The 8,293-nt window shown below is 29.3% G+C and overlaps 1 non-coding gene across 1 annotated transcript; it reads right to left on the minus strand.

Moving 5' to 3' along the window:
* Positions 1-7,744: 7,744 nt before the first annotated feature.
* LOC139886907 (small nucleolar RNA R71) lies at positions 7,745-7,851 on the minus strand. Its single transcript, XR_011772767.1, has one exon. It is a non-coding gene; the product is annotated as a small nucleolar RNA R71 (small nucleolar RNA).
* Positions 7,852-8,293: the final 442 nt, after the last annotated feature.

Genomic DNA, 8,293 nt, shown 5'->3' on the forward strand with positions numbered 1-8,293 from the left:
TTGCAACTCGATTATATCATTTAAAACACCGTAGTAAGTTACATGTCCCGTAATAGGATTGTTATCTCTAGCATTAGAGAAGCTACTTGTTAGGACCCCGAAATGTGTATAGTGTTAATGTGAAACATGCTTATTAGATGGTTCCTTAGAAGAGGGCTATATAAGGAACCTAAGTAGTCTTAATTGGATAGTCATTGCATTGTAAACAAGTTTAAGAAGCTGTGGAATGTAAATTTATCGGATCTCTCTAATACCGAGTCTGTTTTTACTTTACCGAGTCTCACTCAATATTATCACATCTTCGATTTTCATTATGATCTGACCTATCATTTGGTATCAAAGCGTCCAGAGAGTGATATTACATCACTATATCGATCCAGAGTTTGAAGATTTCAGAATATGTTCACTCTCGCTTAGATTGAATCACATTCGGTATCATCGAAAGTGATAATCTGACGTTCAAATTCTTGTGATAAGTTAGCAAAGGTTAATTAAGTGTATTAGAAAGTATTTTGATCATCATTACGACTTTTAACAACAATTATGGAGAATCAAGCCGATTTTTAGAGTTCGTGGCTAAAACTCTCGGTATTGATCAATTCAAACTTGATTCTGTGTTTAAGTGAAGGTTTGTGGATTCAGTTAAGTTTGTGAGGTGTTTAATCACAAATTTGACGGTTCAATTTCATCAATTCTTCAAGTATTGAAGATTTGATCATCATTCGGTATCGTAACTGCCATACCGAGTCTGCTTCAAAGTTGAAAATTCATCTTAATTATTGCATATTGTGGTGTGTTTGTGATTCTATCACATTCGATTTGGATATACGCAGCTAATTAGTGTGGTTTGAGCAAGGATTCAATTGATTTTCTAAGTTTTACACTTAGACTAGGTTTGCCAACTGCTACAGTTGACATTCGGTATCACAAACTCTCGGTTTCATTGATATCTTGATTGTTACTAACTTGTTTCTTTGTGTAGCAAGGATACGGAGTCTGTTTCAAAGGGAATTGGATTGTTTTGAGTTCAAATTTTACAGAATTTGGCTACCGAGCCAGATACCAAACCAGAATGTCTACTCAAGATACATTGATCATCAAATCAGATTCCTGACCTCCAGTATTGTTTAATGGCAAGTACAATTAGTGGCTCCACCATATCACTCAATACATAGACTACAAGGGTGAGAAGCCAAAATATATATGGGCATCTTTGAGAGATGGTCCAGTTGTAGAGTATCATCCGGATACTGGTATGCCAATTCCAGTCTATGAACTTTTTGGAGAGAGATGTGAGAGAGCTCAGGGTGATATAGAGGCTAAAAATATCATCATGCAAGCCATTCTGTATGAGTTGTTTGAAAATGGTGATAGCAACACCACTGCAAAAGACATATGAGATGAGATCAAACAACAGCAAGAAGGTTATGACATGTCCGATGTCACCAAACTGAATAAGGCTCTGGGATTTTATGAAGATTTCAAGCAAGAACCAGAAGAACTACTCAAGGATACCTATCGACGATTCAATAGTGTTCTGAATGAGTTGAAAAGGTGCAAGATTACTAAAGTGAATGCTGAAATCAACATGAAGTTTCTTAAAAAGCTCAATGATGATTGTCATCATTATGGAACCATCATTCGATCTACCAAAGAGATTGACAAGTTGAATATTGTAATGACCCAAATTTTTTTGACTAATTTTAAATCAAATCTCTATATGATTTGATATTTCTTACACGATAAGCAAAGCCTGTTATCCTGAGTATCAAAAATTTTGAAATGTTTTTCATACATTCAGTTAACCTTCGACTGTTCTTGACGATTCACGAAACAATTAATTGTAAATAAATGTGTGTGTGTGTGTGTGTGTGTGTATATATATATATATATATATATATATATATATATATATATATATATATATATATATATATAATAAAGTATCTTAAATATAATTACTTAATGATTGTAATACTCGTTTGACGTTTCGATTAATATTAAACAAGTTTAATTCGAACTTAGGAGGGTATAAAAATTAACGTTGGGTAAAAATTAAGTTAAGTAGAACTTATATTTATTAAAAATATTTTTACTTATTGATTTGAGTTTTACTACTCCGTACTTATTATTTGGAACTGAAAATACTTATTATTATTATTATTATTATTATCATTATTATTATCATTATTATTATTATTATTATTATTATTATTATTATTATTATTATTATTATTATTATTATTATTATTATTATTATTATTATTATTATTATTATTATTATTATTATTATTATGAAAATAATGCAATTTATTATTATTATCATTAATATTAGTATTATTATCATATTTATAATTATTATTATCATTATTATTATTAACATAAGTATTGTTATTAATAATATCATTATTATTATTAGTATTAGAAATATCATTATTAGTAAAAGTATAATTTTTGATATTATTAGCATTACTGATATTATTAAAATTATCATTTTATTAAAATTATCATTTTTATTATCATTATCATTAAAAATAACATTATTATTAAAATTATCATTTTTAGAATTATTATTATCATTATTATTATTATTAGTATTATTTTTAGTGACATTATTATTATTTTATCATTATTGATATTATTATTACTATAATAATTATAATTATTAGTATTATTATTATTAATATTATTATTATTATTATAATAAAATATAACTTTTTACTTATTAATATTGATATTATTTTACCAAATGAAAATTAGTTATATAAAAATATATTTAATATATATATATATATATATATATATATATATATATATATATATATATATATATATATATATATATATATATATATATATATATATATATATATATATATATATAATTTGAAATAATAAATTCAATACTACTTTAAATAAGTGAAATATTATATAATTAATATATATAAACTGGTTTGAATACCATTATATGTTCATTATATGTTTTAATATATACAAAACTGATATAGGTTCGTGAATCCGAGGTCAACTCTGCACTTGTTCAGTGCCGTCATACGCATAATTACTACGAAATATCGTATCGTGAGTTTTCATAGCTCCCTTTTTAATTTCTTTTGCGATCTATATTTTTAGGCTGAGAATAATTGCACTGTTTTATAAATGTTTTACGAAATAGGCACAAGTATTAAAATTAATTCTACGTGGGTTTGAATCAAAAATCCCCTAGCCATGAGAGGATCTATCTCGTAAAATGGGGAGGGCGCCGTGCAAATTAGCTTGATAAGACTAATGAATCAGACCCCCAGAAAGGATAATCTCCTTAAAGATTAAAAATCAACATTTAAGCCTGATATTACTCAATCCTTGAGATTGACTTTAAAGATTGAGAATTACAAACTCATGGAATTCGAAGATATCTAAACTCGAGCTTGAACGAGAAAATATTTTTATCAAATTAAAACCGATTTGTTTTCTGAAAACCTATTTTCAATGCGTTCATTACCATTGAACGTAAAATCCCAAGAATTCATCCGAAATTCATTAGGTCACCTGAACCAATTCGGGTGTCAACCGTAAGAGCGGTGGTTGCATAGCATGGTCAAAGACATGACCTTGTGCCAGACTGAGAAATTATAGGGTGATCTTTACAATTTCTCCTACAAAGGATAGTAATTGCATCCGACACGTTTTTGACCATAATTATCTGCATGTCATGGGACATTGCCTTAACAGTTGCTTGTTCATCGCTTTCCTTTACAACCGGACGGTAGTTTATCGAAAGGTAATATATGGAGCAAGTATACTGGACGTGTTGCTTTCCTAATACAAGGTTAGCAAGTGGGTGACACAAAACCACGAGTTTTGAGCTAAAATTTTAAAATCTGAAACCCACAAAACCCACAAAAACAATTTGCGAACACCGATGAAGGGTTATTCCAGAAAACTTATCTAGGGTAAAAGCTAGATTGAATTTTCAAAAGATCAAATATTTTCATAAAGATCCAATTTCCTAAAGGATCTAAATTTTTATAGTCATGTGGGACTGTAAACCACATCATTACTATCATTGTGTATACCGCCGTATCAAAATCACTGATGTATAAAGTGTGAAAATAAAAAAGTGATTCGAGTGAAGTGTGATTTTAATTTCAAGTTCTGTATTGCTTGAGGACAAGTAACGTTCAAGTGTGGGGATATTTGATAGTACTCCAAATGAACATATATTTAGTATCAATATCCTTCCAATATGTAAAGCTTTTAGTTGCAATTGTTCTATTTTTATGTAATATTCGTTTAAATAAATTAGTACGAAGACAAAAGAAGAAAACGACGATTTGAAGACGCAAATGACCAAAAAGCTCAAATGTACAAGATACAATCCAAGTGGTTCAATTTATTGATGAGAAACGCCTAAAAATGACAAGAGTACAAGCCACGAAATGCAAAGTACAAGATATCTACGCGTACAAAACAACGTTCGAAAATCCGGAACCAAGACATAAACCGAGCATCAACGTACAACTCAACGGAGCTAAAATTACAAGTCAACTATGCACAAGAATATAATATAATATATATATATATAATTACATAAAATTATATATTATTATATTATATATTATAATATTCAGCAGCCCACGTTTAACTCAATTTGATGAGCTGGAATCTGAAGCTCCGCACTCGCGGAGCTGTAAGGCATAAAAGTACCGCACTCGTGGAGCTGTACAGTTCAAAGTGGGCCTATAAAAGCTCACACATTCTGATCGAATTCTGCAACCCATTTTCTATCAATCTCTCTCAATTTATATTTATATTTATATTTTATAATTTTAATTTTAATTTTAAGTTAATAATAATAAGGTTATTGTAAGAATGTTTTAAGGTTTTGTAAGTCGGAACTCTGTCCGTGTAACGCTACGTGATTAAATACCACTGTAGGCTATGTTCTTCCTTTTTAAATTAATGTCTCGTAACTAAGTTATTATTATGCTTATTTGAGCCGAAGTAATCGTGATGTTGGGCTAAAATATTAAGACGGGGTTATTGGATTTTGTACCATAATTAGGGTTTGGACAAAAGACCGACAGTTGTGAACATTGGACTATTGACTATTAATAGGTGGGGGGTATTGTCTAATTGAATGACAATTCATTGGAACCTGTCGAACCTATCTTCAAATTAGTTAATCTAATAATTATTAAAATGATTACGAATGTCCTATTTAGTGACGTTTATACGACATCGTTTACAATCATTTAATTAATTAATTGGATTGGGTAATTGATTATTCATTATGGCCAAAGTGAATAAATTAATGTATCATGGACTAATTAAAATAGGGGTGGATTACATACAAGGATAATTGGTGTAATTTTTAACAAAGTATTAAAACCTTGGATTACATGCAGTCGATAACCTGGTGTAATTATTAATAAAGTATTAAAACCTTGTTACAGTTCGAATCCCTAATTAGTTGGAATATTTGACTTCGGAAATAAGGTTAATTTGACGAGCATTTTATAATTATGACCGATGGACTATTATGGACAAAAACCAGATAGGTATCAAATAAACCAGGACAAAGGACAATTAACCTAGGGTAATAAATTAAAATCAAAACGTCAAACATCATGATTACGGAAGTTTAAATAAGCATAATACTTTTATTTCATATTTCGTCGTACCTTTATTTACTGTCATTTTAATTACTGCAATTTACTTTATCGCAATTTAAATTCTGTCATTTATATTATCGTCATTTATCTTTACGCTTTATTTAAAATCGACAAACCGGTCATTAAACGGTAAAACCCCCCTTCTATAATAATAATAATACTATTATATTACTAATATATATATATATATATATATATATATATATATATATATATATATATATATATATATATATATATATATATATATATATATATATATATATATATATATATATATATATATATATATAATTGTTTAAAAATATAGTGTACGCAATAAGCCGTTTCCCTGTGGAACGAATCGGACTTACTAAAAACTACACTACTCTACGATTAGGTACACTGCCTATAAGTGTTGTAGCAAGGTTTAGGTATATCCCAATCTAAATAAATAAAAAACTTGTGTAATTTGTATCATATTTCGTAGTAAAAATAATACTATTTCGTACACCTCCGCTTCACACATCAAGTTTTTGGCGCCGCTGCCGGGGACGCCATAGAACGCTATAAAATATTTTTTAGTTTTTAAGCTATTTTTGTAAAAATATATTTATATAAGTTTTAAAAATATATATAAAAAAATATATATCTATATTTTTAAGTGTTAAATTAAAAAGTTTTTTTTAGTTACAAAAACTAATAAGTAATTTTTGTTAAAATATAAGTTTTACTTAAATTATATTTTCAAAAAATTAAAATCTAAAAAAGAAAATAAAAATCAAAATTAAAAAAAATAAAAAAAAATAATAATAAACTAAATCTGCCGAACTAGTTTGAGCCTGCACAGCATCAGAATTTGCAAACTCCGCACTCGCGGAGTTTTTTGTGCAAAAACCATCCGCACTCGCGGAGCCGTCTGACAGGCTGAACATTGGACTTCATTAATTACGGAATTAGGGTTATATTTTTAATTAATATTATTATTATACCCTAATTAGGTTTACAATTAATATATTTGTTTTTAGTTTTAGTTTTATTTGTAATTTTAAGTTTAAATATTATTATTAAGATTAATATTTTTATAAAATATAATATAAAATATAATATTTTTATAAAATTTATATTTTTATCATTTTTAGTTATAATTTGTATATTTATCGTTTAATCGTAATTTGTATATTTATCGTTCGTAATTAGTTTTAAACTTAGTTTTTGCCATAGTTATTTTATATTTTTAGATTTCTAGGCCAGCCATAAAACCCTTTAAGTGCTTTTTCTTTAGATTAAGAGTTAGGTGCCTTAGAATTTTGCGACGCCGTTTTAAGATTTTAGTGCCTAATTAAGTTATTGCCGTTTTGGATATAGAATTTCTTTTAAGCTTTAATTCCTTTAGACGCAAGTTTTAATATTTAGTTTTTAGACTTTTAAGTTTCGACGCTTTGCTTTCTTATTATTATTTTTTGACCTTTTATTTTTTTCGACGTTTTTCGACGCACTCTTCTTCTTTCTCATTTCTACGCTCTAGTCGAACAAGTACTCCAATTCAAATTTCCGATAATCCATTTTTTGAACCCGACTTCACAAGTGACTTCCCGGAGGATATTCAAGGATAATTCCAAGATCCTGAACCACAAATCATTCCTCCTGAACCACAAACCGTTAAATCAGAATCCTCTAGTGATTCAGATTCAATAAATTCAATTATGGAAGTAACGGAACCTCTAAGTATGGAAGACCGAATGAGAGCCACACGCACTGGCCAAGGACACGCCATTATTAAGCCAGACATTAAAGTGCCAGATTATGAAATCAAGGGACAAATCCTACACATGGTAACTAATCAATGCCAATATAGTGGTACGCCAAAAGAAGATCCAAACAAACATCTTCGAACCTTTAATAGGATCTGTACTCTATTCAAAATTAGAGAAGTTGAGGATGAACAGATCTATCTCATGTTATTTTCCTGGACTTTAAAGGGAGAAGCCAAAGATTGGTTAGAATCGTTACCTGAATGGGTGATTGATACATGAGATGTTTTAGTTGAGAAATTTCTTAAAAGATTCTTTTCAGCATCTAAAGCCGTGAGACTTCAAGGAGAAATTGTTACGTTCGCGCAAAAGCCAAATGAAACATTATATGAGGCGTGGACAAGATTCAGAAAGTTGTTGAGAGGATGTCCTCAACATGGTTTAGACACTTATCAAATAGTACAAATATTCTACCAAGGTGTCGACGTCGCTACACGAAAAGACATCGACACAGCAGCTGGTGGTTCCATTATGAAGAAAACCGCTACCGAAGCTCACAAAATTATTGATAATACAGCCTCCCACTCGCATGAGTGGCATCAATAAAAAGATATTTTTCGTTCATCTAAAGCGGCTAGAGCCGATTCTAGCCATGACTTTGATTGTGTTTCCGCAAAAATAGATGCTTTCGAAAGACGAATGGAAAAGATGACTAAAGATATTCACACAATACGAATCAGTTGTGAGCAATACGGTGGACCACACTTAACAAAAGATTATCACATTGAACAAACGATGGAACAACATGAGAATGTTTCCTACATGAACCAAAGGCCGGGAAATAATTTTAAAAATAATTATCAACCGCCAAGGCCAAACTTTAAT

Source organism: Rutidosis leptorrhynchoides, chromosome 1, assembly GCF_046630445.1.
Source record: "Rutidosis leptorrhynchoides isolate AG116_Rl617_1_P2 chromosome 1, CSIRO_AGI_Rlap_v1, whole genome shotgun sequence".
In the NCBI taxonomy this organism is placed as follows: domain Eukaryota; kingdom Viridiplantae; phylum Streptophyta; class Magnoliopsida; order Asterales; family Asteraceae; genus Rutidosis; species Rutidosis leptorrhynchoides.